The 20,376-nt window shown below is 39.6% G+C and overlaps 1 long non-coding RNA gene and 1 pseudogene across 1 annotated transcript in view; both read right to left on the minus strand.

Moving 5' to 3' along the window:
• LOC147421774 (uncharacterized) overlaps window positions 1–20,376 on the minus strand; it is a 37,119-nt gene that overhangs the window by 15,342 nt on the left and 1,401 nt on the right. The window lies entirely within an intron of this gene.
• The window catches only part of LOC147421775 (putative complex I intermediate-associated protein 30 pseudogene), a 4,541-nt pseudogene continuing 1,122 nt past the window's right edge, over window positions 16,958–20,376 (minus strand).

Genomic DNA, 20,376 nt, shown 5'->3' on the forward strand with positions numbered 1-20,376 from the left:
ATGGGTAGGTTTAAAATAAGTTGAAAAAGTAGTGGAGATCTAAAAATAGAGTTTTTGAAAGTCACGACCTAAAAGTTACGTTTTTAGTCAAAGAAGGACGTTTTTGGTAATTCTGTCCACAATGCCTTGTAGACCAGACCTATTCCCGTCGTTTTGAGTACCTAGATTGCTCTGTTATGAGTTTTTTTGTAAAAGTTATGACAGAAATAGGTTGTCAACAGCAGCAAGACAACCTACAAGCAACAACAGGTTAGTGTACAAACAAACATACACAGGTAATAACTCTTTTGTTTGATCCAATCAAGAAGTGATTATACTCTTTTATGATAATGTTTTCTAATTTGATTATCATGTTGAATTGGTTGCATGCACGAGTATGTTCTTTTGGCTATTTTGTAAAAGTTGCAGAAATCGATGTGTGAAACAGGATCTATTCGAGGTGTCATGATATTGGGATTGTGATCGTGTTACAACTCGGATAATGATCGTTGTTGCTATCCAGAGATTTTGAGAGTGCGATTTTGATTGAGAGTGTGATTGAGATTGAGATTGTGCACAACATTGAGATTGAGAGTGTGAGTGAGATAGCTTGGGGGTGGTTGGGAGGTTATGAAACGAGCTATGCTCTTCTTGTAATGATTACTTTGTATCCATACAGACTCTTTATTTCTATCTGTTTACTCTACATACTCTGTATATTCTTTGTTCATTATCAATGTATTTCGCTCTCCCGTGTTGCGTCACAAGTGGTATCAGAGTTGTTTCAATCCTGCGGTAGCGATGGAATCATATCAGCAGTGATTGAAGGAACAAGAGGAGATTATTCGATTGCTCAATGAAGATCTTAACAGATATGAGAAAGCGGATAAACTAAAGAGAATAGGTGGTGCATGAAGACAAATTGGAGGAGAAGATGGAAGTTAAACATGGAAACGGTTCATCGCCGTCTCCAAGAGATGAAGGATCAAAGAAGAAGAAACAAAAGAGGAGCGATGATAAAGACGATGACGATGCGGGGGAAGCTGTAAGATCAATCAAGTTTCAAGAAGAGTAATGCCACCAGACTTTCAAATGCCCGAACAAAGCCATTGACAAGGAAATATGTACGAAGATGGTTGAATTGGAGACTATTGACGATACGGATGGTAAAGGTAAATCATCTAACCCTTCTTTATGATGCTTTATGTCTTTGATGCATTATTTGAAAGTTTCTATGATCAAAGTCATGCATAAAATTTAAGATTTAAAATTGAATTTCTTAATTGATTCGAGTAGTACACATTGATTCTTGTCCTCTAATCTGGCTGAGAAATTAAACCTGAAATTAAACTGAGAAATCAAGAGAGATAGTTGAGAAGAAATTTTTCTTACATAAGGATTATTTGTATTATCATGATTGCTTATGTGTGTTTCTTTTGAAACATCAAATTTTGTGAGAATGCCAACGAAATATATTTATTTAGATATTCTTATTCTAAAGAAAAGATGTGAAGGCAGCACTAGAAACCAATTTGATTGTAGAGTTAGACAACTTAGAAGTAGAATTCTTCTTATCATGGAAAAGATTCCTCTTGGATTGAATTTGATGTTTTGTATGTTAAAAACCCCTCTTTTCAACTCTGAGGACAGAGTTAATTTTGATAAAGGGAGAATGTAATAAGACTAAATTTTGAAGTTCTTAAAGTTGAAAAGAATGTAGTAGGCCATATCTTTCGTTTAACACGATTTGAAAAATTGTTGAATAGTCTATTAGATAGAGCTTATATGAATGAGTTTAAGATATTAAGAGAAACAATATACTCTCTTCTTTTTAAATAATACACCAAAGACATATTTTGATATAGATTAATGAACAACAGGTAGTCTGTTTATGAACAGTATAATAAAAACGTAGTTAATATTGAGATTTTTATTAATATCAATGTTTTATATTTATGTGTTTTAGCTTATCATGCATGGGTAGTTTTAAAATAAGTTGAAAAAGTAGTGGAGATCCAAAAATAGAGTTTTTCAAAGTCGCGACCTAAAAGTTGCGTTTTCAGTCAAAGAAGGACGTTTTTTCGCAATTCTATCCACGATGCTTTGAAGAACAAACCTATTCCCGTCGTTTTGAGTACCTGGATTGCTCTGTTCTGAGTTCGTTTGTAAAAGTTATGACAGAAATAGGTTGTCAGCAACAGCAAGACAACCTACAAGCAACAATAGGTTAGCTTACAAACAAACATAAACAGGTAATAACTCTTTTGTTTGATCCAATCAAGAAGTGATTATACTCTTTTATGATGAATCAAAATTATGTTTTCCAATTTGATTATCATGTTGAATTGGTTGCACGAGTATGTTCTTTTGACTATTTTGTAGAAGTTGCAGAAATCGATGTGTGAAACAGGATCTATTCGAGGTGTCATGATATTGGGATTGTGATCGTGTTACAACTCGGATTATGATCGTTGTTGCTATCTAGAGATTTTGAGAGTGCGATTGTGATTAATAGTGTGATTGAGATTGAGAGTGAGAGTGTGATTGAGATTGAGATTGTGCACAACATTGAGATTGAGAGTGAGAGTGAGAGTGTGATTGAGATAGCTCAGGGGTGGTCGGGAGGTTATGAAACGAGCTATTCTCTTCTTGTAATGATTACTTTCTATCCATACAAACTCTTTATTTCCATCTTTTTACTTTGCGTACTCTATATATTCTTTGTTCATTATCAATGTATTTCGCTCTCCCGTATCGCGTCACAGTATTTCACTGCTGTTGATTACACCATTTTTGGTTTGAACTATGCAAAATAATTTATATGCTCTTGCAATTTCTAATGGGGAACTTAGAAGCTTTTGGCAATATCTGGTAATGATAAGTCTAATCAATGGTTTTGGACTAAAGCACGGATCATTGTATCCACTATAGAGTAATGTTTGAGACAAAGAGTAGTCACGGACTGTAGGACTGCTCTTCTATCTGAGATTGAGGAGTCGGGCTTGACTTACCTTGACTCTTGACAATATCTGGTAGTGGGGTGTCTAAGCAGTAGTTGGACTAAGGTTGATTGTTCGACTGTGTGATGATCCTTGCCGATGTTGTGATATATGAGAGGGGGAGATATCCTATGCTAGTCTAGACTGGATTTTTTTTTATCGACTAATTTGCTATACATTCACTGCTGACCAACTTTTTGGGATTGATATACCTTGACTCTTGGCACTATATGGTGGTCTTAGGCTGTTAGACTGCTCTTCTCTCTCAGTTTGAGGAATTGGGCTTTGTATACCTTAACTCTTAGCAATATCCGGTAATTTTGTGTGTAATCAGGGTTTGGACTAAGATTAACTGTTTGACTTTGTGAGGATCTTGCCAATGATTGATACATATAAAGGTAAGCTATATTATGCTGGTCTTGACTGGTTTTTTGTAAGAACTAGGGAAACTAGAGTAGAGATCCTCCTCCCAACCTCCCATTATAGAAGTGGGCTCCTAGCCCCTTTCCCTAGACGGATCCCCTATCCACACTGTCTAGTCTGGCCCTTGGACGTAGTCCATGGCCATCCTGGTCCTTAGGTTACAGGACCCTTGTCCTGACATTACTCCCCCGTTAAGAAGAGTTTTCGTCCTCGAAAACAAAAGTGGAAAACCTTTTCTTAAGAATACTAATGTTTTCCCAAGTGGCACATTCTTCAGGTCGGTCTTTCCACTTGATTAAGGCTTGTTGTCATACGTGATGTCGTGTACGCAACTCATGATAATCCAGAACATGTTTAGGTTCATGCGGTAAGGTAGGAGGTTCAATGTAATCAACCAAAACCTGTTGGTCAATGACGGTGTCGTCCCCATGTAACGGCTTTCGTAGACGGCTTACATGAAACACCGGATGAATGCGAGAATGTGATGGTAGTAATAGTTTGTAGGCATGATCACCGAGTCGCTTGAGTATTTTGAAAGGCCCACAATAGCGAAGATATAATTTTGGTGTCGGTCCAGTTTTCATAATTTTAGAATGTTCTGCACACGTAAAAATACTTCCTCCCCTTGTTCGAAGGTAACTTGCCGATGTTTCTCATCAGCATATTTCTTATACCGATCCTGTGCTTGCGGAACATTCTGACAAGCAAGTTTCAGTATATCCATGTGCTCTTGGAGAAAATCCTTAACCTGTTGGAGTTTTTTGGTTGCCAACCCCATTGTAATTGGTGGACTAGGTTGAAACCCGTACATGAGCATGAAAGGACTAAAACCTATTGTGACATGCTTAGCACTGTTGTAGGCAAACTCGAGAATAGGTAAGTATTCTTCCCAGTCTGACTGTTTTTTGCTAATGTAGGCTGTTAGCATATCCTCTAGCACCTGGTTAACCCATTCCGTTTGACCATCCGTTTCTGGATGATCAGCTGTATTGAGGTTTAGTTGTGTACCCAATCGTTTAAATAGAGCTCTCCAAAAGTGGCTGTTAAACTTGGGATCACGGTCACTAACAATGTTACTTGGCAAACCATACAATTTGTATAGATTGTCTACAAATAACTTGGCTAGTTCCGGTGTCTTAACACTAGGTTGGTAATGGGACACTTTTATGTCCTGTTAAGTGACCATTTTTCTTGAATTATGTCAAGAGTTTCAAAATGGATTTTGAGGTGCTATCTATCTAGAAAGTTGTCTCATGAGCTGAAAAAAACTCGACATTTTTTTCGAATATCAATTCCATCTTTAATCTTGTCCTTGCACAACATTTCACAACCTAAACTGTGTGAAAAAACGGGTCTTGTTTTTGGCTTTTTTCAACTTTTTGCAACTATACCACTCTAGAATTCATGTTTGTGAGGTCTATAATGCTAGAGAACTATCTTTAGTAGTCCTCAACATGTCCTGATGCTTCTAGGGAGAAATAAATGTTAAAGTTGTAAGTTATGACCAAATTACAAAAATTGTCAAATCCTGATTTTTAGCCAATTTTAGCTCTTCTATGATTTTTTTGGTGGCTTTCATGATATCCAAATGCAGTTTTGATTTTCTATGTCGCATATTGTAACATAAAGCTAATATTCCTTGAGTTTTGGGACACCTAATACCCTATTTTGCATAGTAGACAACGATGGTTGATTTTTTCAATTATAGAAGAAAACGAAACATTCTAGTATATCAAGTATAGATTTTTCAATATTGTTATTTTCTTGTGAAAACTACATGCATTTTGTAGTTAGTAACCATATCTAGTCATAAGGATCAAATTTGGCTAGATATTGAATAGTTTCTATGGGATTCTACAACTCATAATGTTGAACCCAGTTTTTTCATGTTTGCTGTATTTAGTACTTCATCTTTGTCCCCAAGATTCCCCTTAGTAAGAGATGTATTATTCTTTTGACATGGTCCATGGCTCCTTATGAACCTAAAGGACAATCGGAAACTAAGAAAACATGCATATATATTTCTATTGAGCGTGGCTATAGAAATGTTGATGATAGGTTTGCAGAATGGTTAAAATTCAACTTTTTTGTACCTATTTCTTTTGGAAAAACAAAAATAGTGAGTGAGAAGCAATCATATGTTCTGATCACCAACCCATTGAAGTTAACTAGGGAATTTATCTCAAGTCCTACAAAAATCCCTAATCTTATTTTTATGCAACAAAACGTAAGAAATGACTGTTTTGATAAAAATGTACTGGTCCATCAACTTTGGAGGCTTGGTGTGACCAAAAGATGAGAAATTTTACAAGTTTCTGTGTAGTAGGCCTTGAACTATAACCTCATGAAAGGATTTTACAAAATGAGTGGATCTACTATGGTTTTGGAGGTTTTTTTCAAAACCCTGAAAGGACACTTTTATGTCCTGTTAGGTTACCAACCCAGTGTTAACCGTTGATTTGGTCAGAATAAACTTACATAGTTTAGTCAACTTGTCTACGACCACCCATACTCAGTCATGACCTCGTATAGTTGTTGGTAAACTAGCAATAAAATCCATAGAGATACTTTTCCATTTTCCATTGGGAATCTCCAAAGGATGTAAGAATCCTCCTGCTTTCAGGTGCTCTGCCTTGTTAACTTGACATTTTTGGCAATGCAAGACATAAGCTTGAACAAATCCATGTAGAACTAGCCAAATAAAACTGTCGTCGTACGAGAGAATAAGTTTTTCTAATCCCCGGGTGCCCTGCACTTGGACCATCATGACATTCATAAAAGAATTTGGTGTCGAATGTCTGTGTTCGTTGGTACACAGACTCTCCCCTTGTGGAGTAGGTAGCCATTCTTGATGGTAAAATTCTTCCATCATTGTAGTTCATCACTTGATAAAGGAGAACTAGGTGTGGAGATTAACTGTACACTACCTGCATTGGAGTGAGAAGGATCCCTCTTTTGAACATGGCTCCACACTTTGGAATATGTTTCATCTTGCTCATATTTTCCCTTGAGAGAATCTAAAAATTCACTACGAAGTTCCGTGAACAAGAGCGAATTGATCTCTGGCATTCGACTTAGAGTGTCTACCACTACAGTGTATCAGCCTTTGCGATACCTTAATTTGGCATCATATTCCTGAAGAATCTCGGCCCACCTGGCTTTTTGACCCTTCAAATCTGCTTGTTGTGTAAACCATTTGATTCTTTCATGGTCAAACACAATCTCGAACTGAGCACCATACAAATAATGCCTCCATGTCTTTAAGGCAGACACTATTGCATAGAGTTCGCGTTCGTAAGCAGAATAATTCTGCTGAGCTGCATCAAGCTTCTTACTTTCAAATGCAATTGGCCATCCATCTTGTAACAATACTGCTCCAATAGCACGATGAGTGGCATCCGTTTCCAAAATGAATGGTTTCAAAGGATCTACAATAGCCAGTATAGAAGCTGTAGCTAATGCATCTTTGAGCGTATCGAAACTGTGTTGTTGAGCGGATCCCCACTGAAAAGCTTTACCTTTGTCTTTTAGTTGATCCATCATAGGAACAACAATGTGAGCATAGTTTTTAACGAACCTTTAGTAAAAACCTGCAAAGCCTAAAAATATATGTAATTCTTCCAGATTTATAGGAGGTGGCCATTTCCGGATGGTATCCACTTTGGATTGATCCATGTATAGGCCATTAGATGAAATAACATGCCCTAAATAATGAATTTCATCCTTGAGAAAATCACATTTAGATTCCTTGGCATATAACTTGTTTATGCGTAACAACTCAAATACCTGCTTGAGATGTTGTAAGTGTTCTTCTTTAGAAACACTATAAACTAGAATGTCATCGAGGAAAACAATGACAAATTTGTCCAAATATGGCTTCAAGACACTATCCATAAGTGTCATGAATGCTGCAGGCCCATTGGTTAACGCAAAGGGCATCACCAAAAACTCGTAGTGTCCAAACCATGTTTAGAATGCAGTCTTAGGTATATCGGCAAGGTGAATACGGACTTGGTGATATCCTGGCCGCAAGTCAATTTTCGTAAAAATGCGAGCATGAGTTAGCTTATCAAATAACTCATCTACTCTTGGCAATGGGTATTTGTTCTTAACTGTGACCGCATTTAAGCCCGGGTAGTCTACACACATGCGCATACTGCCGTTCTTTTTCTTCACTAAAAGGATAGGCGAAGCCCATGGTGAAGAACTAGGTTGTACAAACATCAAGCTGTTGTGCTTATAGCTACGCTTCAGTGATGGTCCTAGGCTATGAAACCCCTCCCTACCAAGAACCACATCAGCCCTTTCCATGTTCATAACCTGAAAATCCAAACAAGTAGAGTACCCTTGTACTTCAAATGGAATAGCTCGGCATTGAGTATCCCATATTTTAGTATCATGTCCATTCATCATTGCTACCTTGTAGCGGTGGGTACTCAGAGTTTGAGGAGTTTGAGCTTTTTCACCAATCCATAATTGATGAAATTGTGAGTAGCACCGTCATCTACCAAGATGCACACCTTGTGCCCTTGCAGATATCCGTGCATACGTACTAACTCATGTGGTCCAATGGAAGCTGTGAGACAGCATTCATGCACCACCTCAGTGTGTGTTACTTCCACTGTGGAGATTTTTGAGGAAGACTCGAGAGGCAGTAGTTGCACCGTGTGCACTGATTTCTCCTTCCCCTGAGTGCCAGATTTCCCTTGGGACAATCCTTTTTGTCATGGCATCTTCCTAAACATTGAAAGCATAACTTCTCTTTCTTGGCTTTATCAAAATCCTCAGGAGAGAGAGGACCCCTGGACCCCTTGGGTTTCTAAGATGCATCTAAATTAGCGACTAGAAATTTTCTTTTATTGTGCCCATACTAAGTGCATGTATTACCATGTATACTAGCAGGCACATTACTATTATGTGTTTTCTTGTCATCAGGGTCATCATGAATATGTGCTTTCACTATGGCTTCCTCAAGTGTTTTAGGGTCTTGGGTCTTGACATACTTCTTAAGCTCTGGAGTTAGACCTTGTAATGAACCCTCATACTTTTGGAAAGGTATCCAAGCCTTCCAACTTGAGGATAACGTCCCGATAGTGAGAGATATATTCATGGAGTGATGGGTATTGGCGCATGGTACATGTGTCTCAAGCCGTCCAATTCCGATCGGCTTCGTTTGTAGGCAAAAATTCCTTGCTAAACATTGCTTCAAAGGCTGCCCGACTCTATGGTATGATGTTCTTCTCCTTGAGAGACATCCACCATTTGTAGGCCTTGCCTTACAGAGTTAATCTTGTTTGCAGAGCTCTGACTGCATCTGCGGTACGCCGTAAGGCGTGAATTCCATCCCATTTACTAAGAAAGATGTTCATTGCATCCTTATTGTGGTCTCGGTCTTCGCCCTTGAAAACTGGTGGTTTAAAATTCTTTAACAAGTCATCCACCTCTTTGGCAGTGAGAGTATGCAACATTTCATTAATTGGGCCTTGCCCTTGTGTTCCAATGTGCTCATGCATGTGGGTGTCAGCAGGAATCTTAGACTGCTGATGCATTAATTGAATGACTAATGTGGAAGGTTTAGTAACATTTTCATTTAAAGCTTTAAAATTTTCATCCATGACTGTCATGCGTGTCTGAAGTGCACAAAATTCTTGAATATCAAGCAAGTCGTAAGTATCTTCTCCTGTCGTAGCGTCGTGGGTACTCTCCTTGAGAGGATCCGATCGCGAGCCGTCATTGGTAGGATCAGGAGTACTTTGCTTAGAATCGAATGTCATATTGATATCAGATCAATCCATAGCTACACAGTGCGATGAAAGAAGTACTCAGAAAAAATACTTGATGTTGAGAGCACTCGCTAAGTATAGGAGCTTTGCTAACTCCACTTGTGCATCGTAGCACCTGACCATCGAACAAGAAAGAACTTGTATAAGCGACATAGAAAACGAACTCCAAAAAATCGCTCGTGGCTCACAAGGCGACTGAAATCTTGTAGTGAGATGGTTGAATTGTCACCATTGTGAAGAAGCATGATTGTTGAAAGCTTCCATAATCAGCGAACAATTATGCTGCATGATCTCCAATTGAAACTGTCACAATTGTAAAATATGAAAAAATCTGGAATTTGTGCAAGGACTGAGCAGAATTGTAAGCCGTCAAGCTCGAGGGAAAGCCGACATGGCTTGATGCTTGCACCAAGTACGGAGGTTGATGCTCGTGACTTGCCTTGCTTGTGAGAAGGACCACCAAGAAGGTCCAAGGCTCAAAACCTAACGTTGTTGTAATTGGCAATGCCATGTGAAAGAAAACGATTTTTTTTGAAGAGAAATGTCGCAGGCAGCGTGAGCAAAAATGCGAGCAGGAGAGTGGTTGTGTGCGGCTTGCTCAGGCACCATTAGGCCAAGTGCTCTTGGAAGCACCCCATTGAAGCCATGGCGCTCCTGTCAAGCTAGAGCTTGCGCTGTTTCATGCACCACAAAGTTGCGTCCAAAAAAGAAAACGTATCCAATTTAGGTAAGCAAAACTGCTATTTTTGGAAAATACCTAAAATGGCCACGGTTCACACCTTAAAGCCCTCTTTTTAGGAGCGGAAAGTGAGAACTCCTAGAGAGAGAGTGGAAGAGAAACCTCCTAGGCCACCTAAGCTCTGATACCAGTGTAAGAACAAGGGAAACTAGACTAGAGATCCTCCTCCCAACCTCCCATTATATAGGTGGGCTCCTAGCCCCTTGCCCTAGACGGATCCCCTGTCCACACTGTGTAGTCCAGCCCTTGGCTGTAGTCCATGACCATCCTAGTCCTTAGGTTAAAGGACCCTTGTCCTGACATTTTTGCCGAATCTTGTCAATATCTGGTAGTGGTATACTGATAGGGTGACTGGCTTTTCCGACTGGAGTACTGATGAATTAAACTGTTGCCTAGACTGAATGACTGGTGGTAAAAGGTTCTTCTTTCTGCTGATTATGGTCTCCGATCATGTTCGACTTTGTGAGGATCCTTGCCGATGATTGATATATGTAAAGGTAAGCTATTCTATGCTGGTCTAGACTATCTGATTATGGTTGACTGTGTGAGGATCCTTGCCGAGGGATGGGATATGTAAAGGTAAGATATTCTTTGCTGGTCTTGACTGTTTTTTTCGCTAATTGGTTTTTGCCGACTCTTGGCACTATCTGGTAGTGGTATATTGGATAGAATGACTGGCTTTTTTGACTGGATTGCTGTGAATTAAACTATCGCCTAGACTGAATGGCTGGTGGTAAAAGGTTTTTCTTTCTACTAATTATGGTCTCGGATCATGTTCGACTTTGTGAGTATCCTTGCCGATGACTCATATATGCAAGGGTAAGCTATCCTATGCTGGTCTAGGCCATCTGATTATGTTCGACTTTGTGAGGATCCATGCCAATGATTGATATATATAAAGGTTAGATATCCCTTACTGGTCTTGACTGGTCTTTTTTTGCCGACTGGTTTTTGCCGACTCTTGGCACTATCTAGTAGTGGTATATTGGATAAGATGACTGGCTTTTTTGACTGGATTGCTGGTGAATTAAATTGCTGCCTAGACTGAATGGCTGGTGGTAAAAGGTTCTTCTTTCTGCTGATTATGGTCTCGGATCATTACTGGGGTTTTTTTTGAAGAGAAGCTTTGACTCAAAGATTGCTATAACTCACTAAAATAGGTTTTCTGAAATCTTTTTGACGGTGGAAATACTAGTAGAGGAGGACAACTATGCCAATGATTGTTTAATCTGATTGAAAAACACTAAAACTTGACTTCACAGTAACATAAGAAATAATTGGTATAGCATGAACACTGTTCTGGGCTATAAAAACTTCACTTAAAAGTACGGAAGGAAAGAACTAAACTTGAACTAAAACTGGAAAGTTTTTTCAAACTTTTATTCTAGATTCAAGAAATAAAATATCACTAATCACTTTAAACCTTAGTAGAATGATTTTTCTTTTTTTGTTACCTTAGTGACATGGATGACAACTTGGTCACCCCAGTTACCTGCAATGCTGTTTGGAAGCTAACGAATGGTTTGTTTTCTTACTGTGGATACATGTAAGGGTGTCCTCTCCTTGGCTATTGATTTAGAAGATGAAGTTCTGTACTTGTAACTATTGGACTATAACAGGACCATCCTACCCTTTAATGGCCTGTTACTATGATGTATTTGCTTTGGATAAACTATCGAAAGAAATACATGACATTGTACTTTATCTATAGGCCAAGGTCTTTGTAGAATATCTCATGTATTATGTATATTGTTAATAGTTAAAACGCTCTCCCCTGCACATGTGTGCTTTTCGGCCCTCGGGTTGCCCTAGAGCACCAAGACCTAGTCTACAGGATTTATATCCTTAGAAGATATGGCTTGCAACCATATTTTTTGGGATAGGGAGTATCCCACACAACTGTAATGACCTTCTGTCTTGGTTGTCGTTCAAATGAAATACTTACCAACTCCTCTTATGGATCTTACTAATATTTTCTTGTTTTTGGCTTTAGATTATCCCTATCTCTGCTACCGTTGACCTTTCTACCTTGCCCTTCTCACCGGCATCTCTTCTCATGATTAAACTGATCCAAGATGCTTTAGCCATTTCCCTCCTGAACCAACACTCAAAAGTAACAGAGGCCCATGATTCGATCATGAATCTGTTAACTTTCAACGACTAGGTTTTGATCCTCGCCAACCTGGTTGTTGATTCAAAGGAAGGGTTACTTCATCTGCAGAGATTGGATTCCAATCTATCTGCTATTGAAATAAGTCATAAAACTGATCTGCTACAATTCTCAGCTAAGGGAGCCGACCTATCTACTTTTATAAGAAAATTATGTGGCCTCACTTCATGTTTTGCTTCCACTAAATCATTCGATCCTGCTAAGGCTCCTAAAGGCCTTTTTTGTAGGGATGACGCGGCTTTGGAAGCAGTAAAAAGATTTCACCAGGGACTTAGCTCATCAAGTGAAACTTCTTTACTTGATATGGTTCCAAAAGTCTCTAAATGTTTTCCTTTCCTCCCTCCTAGGCAGATTTCAATTGAAAGAATTGAGCTTGACCATCAGCTTTGGGAACTTCAGAACAAAGCTTTTGTTGCACCCATCTCTATAGAGACTTGGGTCTTCTTAGCAGCACTACCGGCCTCTACTAGTGAAGATTGTTGACTCGAGACCCTCAAAGGAGTTCAGTTCTTGGACAATGGTGATGTAATCAAAGAACCTTTCGGTATGCACTTCTTGGATTCTAGGAAATGCCCAGTCTTATCAGGCATCTATGTCAGAACCCAAGGGACGATGACCTTTTCTAAACAAAGCAGTGGATTTTACTCTGAGTCTTTTTGGAACATCTACCATCCCTACATCAAGTGTGCTTGTAAATATTTGGATGCAAAAGCAGACTGTGAAAGTAACATCCTCTGGTTTGATCATGCCATCTGGTTTCTTCTCAACCATCTGGAGGACCTCTTCCCATCACACACGGAGGAGCATTTTTTACCTATGATCTATTCATGGCTTGGTGACCAAGCTAAGAAAGCTGTGCGAGCCCAGATTGCATATCTACACTTCAGGAATTTCATGAATGAGGCTCTCAAGGATCTAAAGTTAGATGAACCTAGTCATTTACTGTCAAATCTTAGTGCTTCTAAAGGGATCAAATAGATTCTATCCCTTCTCAAACCATCACTAGATGCAGATGAGTCCCCCACTCTTAAAAGGCCTCTGTTGACTAGTTCTTCTTCTGACTCTATCACCTCATTTCTATCCCCCTCTTCTACACATGGGTCTTCTAAAGGACGAAATAAAGCTAGAAGCTATGTCAAAGGAAGAGGGAAGAATCTCCCTATCACGAAAATGTTTAACTCTTGATTTTATTGCTTTTCCAGATCAAGCGGACTACTTCTGGGAAGCTGGTTCTATGCAAAAAAGATTGTTTGAAGAAGCGTTTACTTCACTTCCATTTTTCAAATCAATTTTTTGATCTTATACACCAAAGTCTTGATGCAAAATGCCTTTCAACAATTGTTTGGCAGTACTAATATGTTAGATGAATTGACTTTTTGTTGGACCTTTGACCCACCATTGAATAATTTTGTATACTCTATAGAATTTTTGACTTCTGACAAATAACCATTGTGTACATGTTCTCTTTTTAGAGACTACTCTTCGGATTTTGGTGAGTTTGGACAACACGTTTGTACTACAGGTCTATCTTTAATTGGTTCAAAGGAAATCAAAGACCTATTAAGTAAAGGTCTAAATCATATCCCCTTACAACCTTTAAACCCACACTTGGCCATTGCTGCACTACTTACCTGCTTGGCTAACATAGCCAAGATATTGAATTTAGAAAGTCTACAACATGCTAGACTTTGTGATTATATTTTCTCATATTTTCAAACATGTATTGGAGCAATCCCACCTACATGGTTAAGCCAGGAAACAACTTGGCTATCTCCTTCACTGCTTTATATGATAAATAAACTAAAACAGGATTGGTTTGTGGTAGGACTTGACAAAGCCCCTCATATACCCACTCTTATCTGCAAGCACCTAGCCAAAGTAGCAGTTGAGGCTAGACTTAAAGGACCAGAGTTCCTGATATCTGAAATGTGTCCAGAAGAAACCACACGATACCTAGGTATTTCACTGAGTAACTTAAAACTAGACACTCATAGTTCTAAACTACCTTTACTATTTCCCACGTATAAGAGTCACAATCACAAGTTTAGGTGTATTTTAGATGCCTCTAATTGCATTATGTTACACGCCACAAACGTAATTACTGCGTGTCTCAATCTCATTCTCACTGACTTTACCAACATATGCGAAGAAAAATTTATAGCAACTAAGACCTTCATGGGGCTTCAAGTGAATAACTTTTGGCTAGTAAAAAACGCGACTGAGGTGTTCATTAATCTACCACAGTGCATCTTTTTCATGTTTTCAGCAGATATCACGCAATGCTATGAAAATATATCACTATTTGAACCTTTGGGGCTGTTTTTGTCCTACAACAGATTATTAAATGGGTTTTTGAAAAAAGAAGTTTGATAGGTTATCATGCAATTTCACTTACCTCAAGTCCCAGATGGGTAAAAAACGCACATAAGGGACCACCCACTCACTATAATCAGTGTGGTTTGATTATGATTATTGAATGGTTATTTCAGAATTGCTTTGTCTTGTTAGGGAATCAATGCTTTCGGCAGATCCATGGTATCCCTATGGGATTCTCATGTCCACCTCTTATGTGCAATCTCTACCTTGCTTTTTTTGAGTATAGATGGATATTGAAACAACTGGAGACAATGGACACCACCATTGACCTAACACTCTTTCGGAATACCTACAGATATATGGATGATTTATTGAGTTTAAACAATCCCAATTTTGTAAAATACTTACCACTAATATATCCCGACACACTTCAAATTGAACCTACCTCGTTGGAGGCTTGAACGATACCGAGTTGAATATCATTACTAAAACAATATTTCTGAATATAGAGTTATCACTTCTTTCTCCATTAACTAGAAGGTTTGTCACAAAATTCTCCTGGAAAAAAGACTATCTGCACCTGAGCTTGATCAAAAGAGACTATTTGCACCTGAGCTTGATCTGCACCTGGGCTTGATCAAATACGTCAAAAGGAAGAGTAATCAGACAACGCGCAAGAAATGGGAAATGACGAGCAAGCCAGTGCACCCCATTTCGGCTCCAAATTTGGCTCGTTTCCTGTTGGTCGCGCTACCCGTTGCCATGTCAACAAGCGTTCTTTTCTATGCTCCCTAGCAATGATGGTGCCGTCGTTGCTAAGGGAGGAGTAAAACTAAATATAGGGTGTGGCTTATTGGGGAAGAACAATGTGTTGTAGTTGTGAGGGTTATGAGAAGAAAAGATCGAGGAGCTCGAAGGGGAGAAGGTGCAGAAAACTCTCTCTTTCTCTCTCTCTTCCTCAGCTACCAAAACAAGGAAAGCTCTCTCTCTCTCTCTCTCTCTCATCCTCGGCTAGCAAAGCAAGGAGAAGAGGCAACTCAACGAGGGATGTTGGTGTGGTTGTAAGGGCAAAAGAAAGGAGAAGTGCCAGAAGCTCGGAGGGAGAAGGTGAAGCAAAGCTCTGTCTTTCTCTCTCTCGTCATCGACTAGAAAAACAAAGGGAGAATCTCTTCCTCTCGTCCTCAACAAGGCAAAGAGGAAAAGAAGAAGGCAAACCAAAGCGGGTCTCACTCTCTCGAGAAGGAGAAGTAGAAAGAAGCACAATTAGCAACACAGGGAAATTTTTTATGGCAATTTAGCATGTTTAGTCTTACGTTCAACAACACCGATCACCGGCGAACATTTTGAATCAGTGCAAGCTAAACTAATTTGGCCTATATTTTGTAAATTAAAGCTTAAACTTCTTAATTTGCAATTAATTAAGTTGATGGTGTTGTTAACATCACTACCTTGGCTATTCTGCGTCGGATTTAGTCGGCATCATAAAATTCAATTATTTTAGCACTTTGTTTATGTTTCGAAGAGGTTACTTGACAATGTTGCGGTGTGGTGTATCTTTTCTTCTCTCTTCTCCCACAGTTAGCAGCCTGCCGCCGGTGCTGACCCGACTCACATTTCGAACACATAACCACCAACACCTAGTGAACCGGATGCAAAACCGAGCCGGGGTGGGAAGATAGTTGAAGCCTATGTCTACATCGCAAGAGGCAGCCATGCAGCAAAAGATGCAACAATTTGCAACGTACATGCAACAGCAACATGCTACCCAACATCAACATAATCTGCAAGAGCAGATTTGTAAAGCTCGACAAAGTGTTATGGAGAAGTTGCAGCGGTTTGAAGGCCGCGATATTTTACAATTTTGTAATATGTATGAGAAGTCTATGCGAAACGAAGGGTTCTGTAAATACCATCTTGAATCAAGTTTGCCCTCACATTCCGAAGGGTTTTCATCTCCTCTGTCTACATCTCCATCTCTCTCTCTCCCTCTCTCTCTCTCTCTCTCTTTCTCTCTCTCTCTCTCTACCGTGTGCTGTGTTAGTGTTATTTGAATCACTACTATCTTCGTCCTAGCCGCTCAAAGCTAGATGGTGCCCCTTGTTCACTCCCCATGACGAGTTCTGCGTGCATGGGCCTCGCGTAGAGGCCGCTAGGGTCCTTTTTGCGCTTTCCATTGTCACCATGTTTATGACATAAAAATTGTCTATCTTTCTTATGCGGTCAAACTCATTAAGCTTTCCATTGTCACCATGTTTATGACATAAAAATTGTATGTCTTTCTTATGCCGTCAAACTCATTAAGCTTAGCCTTCTTGAATTATTTGACTATCGCTTCTCCCGCATTGTCATCCTTATCATCGCCATTGTTTCTTTTCTGCTTCTTCTATCTTCTTTGATTATTTATCTCCACTTTCATCTTCTCCTTTCTTCAATTGTTTCTTGAATTCTTTCATCGTTGTAGCAGAATCGAAACGGCTCTGATACCACTTGTGCGTCGCTTCACTTTGTAGAGTAGATATCACATTGGTTTCTGTAACATCTTTAAAATAGCCAAAAGAACATACTCGTTTAACCAAATTCAACATGATAAATCAAATTAAAAACCGTAATTTATTACCATCATAAAATAGTACATTCACTTCTTTATTGGATCAAACAAAAGAGATATTATCTGTGTATATCTATTTGTAAGCTAACTTGTTGCTACTTGTAGGTTATCATGTTGTTGCAGACAATTTGTTTATGCGTTAACTTTTTCATACGAACTCTGAATATAGACTTCCAAGTATTGAAAACGATGGGAACGGGTCTGGTCTACAAGGCATCGTGGACAAAATTGGAAAAAAACCTTCGTTTGGCTAAAAACAAAACTTTTAGATTGTGACTTATAGACCCTCTTTTTTTTTGTCTCCACGACTTTTCTAACTTATTTTAAGATTACCTATGTATTTCAAGCTGAGAAACATAAAAATAAAACATGGATATTGATGAAAACATTAATTTTGACTACGTCTTTATTTTATAGTCTTCAATCAACTTATCTTTTATTCAATAATTATTGTTAAATATATCTTTAATGTATTGTGAAGAGAGTAGATTTTGTCCCTCGATATTTCGAACTCATTTGTGTACAACTAATACTCTCTATCTCATAAACTATTCAAGAGTCTTTTATGCCATATTTCATAAAAGATCTTTAAATTGAGCTCAATTATTAGAGTTTTTTACATAAAAAATGTCAAAAACTCCAATAATTGGGCTCAATAAAATAAATAGCAATGCAAGCACTTTTTAATAGGCTGACTGTGGAACAAGATGAGTTGATTTAAGAGCTACAACTTACATCCCAGTAGATGAATACAATGCATCCACGGGTTTAATGCCCTGTAGTTGAGGTGTCCCACATCCTAACTACTTCTTGCAATTAAACTTGCAGCACGTGGAGTATGCTTTGTATGCGCTGTAAGTTCCTTGCTTATTTGTCGCAGAATCGTTTGCTGAACTCACCGAGAAAGTGTCCCATGTGCCACTCTTTGCACGTACGCCTCGTTATGTGCTCTAAGCTCTCAGTGGGACTAGAGCCAGGTGTAGTGCATACATTATTTCACACTTTCCTTGCTTATGTGTCGCACAATCGTTCGTTGAACTCAACGAGAAAGTGTCCCATGTGCCACTCTTTGCACATACGCCTTGTTATGTGCTCTAAGCTCATAGTGGGACTAGAGCTAGGTGTAGTGCATACGTTGCATGCGTCTAGTCGAACGCAAGTGTAATTGGCTTCCACAATGTTGTAGACGTACTAGAGGATGTGGAGGACTTTGCCTGCACCTACATGGTGGATGAAATGGGGGGCTCTTGAGTTCAATTATTTTGCCCTTCATAGTAGGTAGATAATGACTCAATGGAATCATGAATTCAAACCATTCATCTTTTGGAGCGAAAATCATAGACTGCCACGTATTTGCATCCTCAAAAGTTCCCCACCATGACTGCGTCCATATCGTTGATACATAACAGCGTCCATCACCCTTCACACGAAGAGAAATGGTATCAATTGAGTGCAGATCAAAGCTGTTATAGCCCTGAATGGTGCGCAATGTGTCCACTTGCTGGTTCCCTTAACTTTCCTGACAAAGTGCCAGAAAAGACAGCAATTTTATTTGTGTCGCCACCCAATTCCAAACGTGCGCTGGATAGACCACCATAATCAGATAATCAGAATGAACAATCCAATTCCTCAAATCATCCTGGCTTGAAAACCTGAACAAACTCAACTCCTTGGAGGGTTGTAGATCTTCAAACTTCCAGGCCACAGCTCGGCAAGCTACATCAGTCGTGGCGTGGACAAGAGCTCGAAACATGTGCTTCCTAAGAAGTTTTCTTGTGAAATTTTTGTTGTCCTCTATGAGCTTGCATCAGCTTATTGACTCTCTTGTCTCGGCCTCCTCTCTCTCTCTTTGAAGTCCAAGCAGAAGTGGGCGGCCACTTCACCTTAAACTTGAGAGAGAGAGAGAGAGAGAGAGAGAGAGAGGGAGGGAGGGAGGAAGGGAGATCATCAAGTGGGCGCATCCAGTTCACCTTGATCTTGAGGGAGGGAGAGAAAGAGAAGGAGGGAGGGTCGCAAGCATCCAGCTATTCACCTTGATCTTGAAGGGGGAGGAAGGGGGGGATCCAATTCACCTTGATAGAGAGAGAGAGATTATCCAGGGACGTACAATAAATAAGAAGAGAGCTCACTATGTTGTGATCTGGACTAAGACGGTGGAAGGAGGCCACATCACATGGTTACGTAGATCAACGAATCACCAGCTTACCGTCAAGCCTTTTCACGGCAAATATCCAGTTCAGGTAAACATCGACATTCCTAGAGCGCCCCCTTCACTTGCAGTTGCTTGGATGCTTCTTTTTCCAGTCCTTCAATGCTAGCAAAACCCCTTGCAACGCCTTGCCTTGCGGAGACGTGTGATACAACACAAAGCAATATAGTCATTGCTCACACAACTTTACTCGCAGGGGGTTGTAACGGTTAGACGGGCTGCCTCCACCATACGAGTTCTTCTTCTTCCCAATGGCAATTATTAGATCCCTACGTTTGTGGAGAATCTCCTTGAAGCTAGCCGCCGACGTATCATTCTCGAATGTCCGACGGTTCTTGGCCTTCCACATGCGCTGGAAAAAGCAGACCCTCATTGTTTGAATACATATGAATAGCTTTTGCTCCTAGGAAAAGATTGTTTTTATAGAACCCTATTTTCTACATCCTTTGGACCTACTTGCATATCTTGCTTACTAGGCCAATAATCGTTGGGCACTCCTTGAAAAGGTGGGTAAGATCCTCACTCACCATTCTGCATCCCAAACACCTATATTACCACGGACTTGGATTCTGGTACATGTCAGCAAGGCCCCCAAAAACACCTTCCACAAAAATATCAGTGCCCATTGTGTGTTTCATATGTTATTAATCGCCGCAATCGAGCTAGGTGCTGGCCATTGTTTACCCCATTGTTTGTTGAGAGATGCGAACCAATCCGCCTTGAATATAGGAAGAGCATGCTAAATACCCTTGGTTTGTGGTTTACAAAACTAGCTTCCCTTAGGCCAACGCTAGGCTTTCCAATCGAAGTTGGACTTGCAAATAGGCATTGTAATGCTATCGAGCCCCTTCCACAGCTCCGGTGACTAGCGGTCTTTCCGGGCCATTGAGGTGAAATTGTGAAGTCAGTTGATCTAGATCTTTCCATCTCTTATTGTTGCTTCCCCAATAGCAAGACATGCACATGAGACCTTTTTTATTCACTTGTCTGGCAATTTCTTGCCAAACAAGATGAAAAGAGTAATAAAATCACGAGGCTTGCCAATGACAATTATTGTGCCATGACATAATTAAAAACCCACCAATGATCCGCACATCCACAGCTCACCATAAATCAAAAATTGTTCATCTGAGCCCAATCTCATCCATGC

This window comes from Adiantum capillus-veneris, chromosome 27, assembly GCF_014529385.1.
Source record: "Adiantum capillus-veneris isolate H3 chromosome 27, ASM1452938v2, whole genome shotgun sequence".
NCBI classification, from domain to species: Eukaryota; Viridiplantae; Streptophyta; class Polypodiopsida; order Polypodiales; family Pteridaceae; genus Adiantum; species Adiantum capillus-veneris.